This window comes from Sminthopsis crassicaudata, chromosome 1 (assembly GCF_048593235.1).
Source record: "Sminthopsis crassicaudata isolate SCR6 chromosome 1, ASM4859323v1, whole genome shotgun sequence".
In the NCBI taxonomy this organism is placed as follows: domain Eukaryota; kingdom Metazoa; phylum Chordata; class Mammalia; order Dasyuromorphia; family Dasyuridae; genus Sminthopsis; species Sminthopsis crassicaudata.
The window spans coordinates 309422019-309423567 of record NC_133617.1 but is presented as its reverse complement, the minus strand read 5'-3'; the positions used below and the strand labels follow the sequence as shown (position 1 = coordinate 309423567).

The following is a 1549-nucleotide window of genomic DNA, read 5'->3' as shown; positions in this document are numbered from 1 at the left end:
GCCTAAACCTTACTCTTAATTTCTTTATAGAATTTGGAAGGTGTTACACCCTTCATGGCATATAAGAGGGAAGATTCATAATCTCTATCCTAGAGAAAGAAAACAAAATTACCAAAAGGTAGTTTACACATGGACATTTTTAACATTTAAGCTTATGCATATCTGAGTGCATATAGTCAAATAAAAGTATGAACGGGGAGAGAGAGACAGCGAGAGTCAGAGAGAGACAGAGAGAAGGCAGATTGAGAAAGTCTCGGTGCCTCAGAGGTAGCAATTTGTTTTTAACAGGATGTACACTCTAGAAATGGATTAGTAGCGCAGCAAAAGAGCTTGGTCAGAGTGAGGGGTCTTTCGCCTTGCCCTGCACAGGCTGCAACCTCTGGAGCCCAAGAGCCTCCTCTGTCCCAACCCTTTTTTCCTCCTCTGTTCACATTTCCAGCTGCTCAGCTTATGCCTGCTGCTCAGGAGTCTCAGAGTATTGGTGAGAGTTTGTCTTGGGTTTCCTCAGCATCTCAGGAGCTTTTCTCCATAAAATGATCTCCTGGAGTTTGAAGTACCTTCTGTCTTCTTCATCCAAAAGAACCAAGTTCAAAAAATAGTGTAGTGAACTCTTTTGTTCATATCACTCATCCTTGGATTTGGGTCATATCCTGCTAGGAAGAGTTTTATGGGAATTTTTTGACTTTTGATTAGTCTCCCATCCATGATTTCATGCTTGGCAGTGTTTATAGTTTTTGTGGTGACCCTGGGCCCAATTCCTTTGATCTCTTTTTTTAACAGCTTTACATCCATATGCTGAATTTTTATTCTTACTAACAATAAATATTTTCAATCTCATCCTTTAAAATGATACTTGTATTTATTATACTGAAATTCTATGTGTAGTCTTAGATACCCACTCACATTTTGATGGGGTTTTTGAGGTGTGGATATGTGACTAGCTGGTGAACAAGAAGCTTATATTATTTTACCAAGTCTAACAATCATCTGACTTTTATCACTTTGAGAAAATATCTCATTTGGACACTAACATCAATCATATGGTTCATATGGGTTTTCAACCTGCATAAATTTAATCATAATTTCTGTTTTGTGTCAATTCTTCAGGTAAAGCAAATTCTTTCACTAGGTTTTCACATATATGAATATTACTTTGCCATCAAAGTGTTCAATTTGATCTACAATCATCATTTTCTTTAAAAAAACAACTTATTGCATTAAATATAAGAACCTATATTTTATTAGACCAATCATTCTCTATTCTAACTAAGATTTACATTTAATTTTAAAAAATATTATATTGTGATCCACACTCAGTCCCAACAGACCTTTCTTTGGATGCAGATGGCTCTTTCAATCACAAGGGCATTGGAACTGGCCTGAATCACCTCACTGTAGAAATGAATCTCAGCCTTCAGAATTGATCACCATATAATTTTGCTGTTGTGTACAATGTTCTCTTTTCTCTAGGATTAAACTTTTGCTCCAAACTACCCTTCTTCTTTCTTGCCCTATGCCAATTATTTTTCCCTCAGTATTTTTTTCAGAG

The 1549-nt window shown here is 36.3% G+C and overlaps 1 pseudogene; it reads right to left on the bottom strand.

Moving 5' to 3' along the window:
- Nucleotides 1-427: 427 nt before the first annotated feature.
- On the bottom strand, nucleotides 428-1170 carry LOC141554120 (vacuolar protein sorting-associated protein 26A pseudogene; annotated as a pseudogene).
- Between the last annotated feature and the right edge of the window lie 379 nt (nucleotides 1171-1549).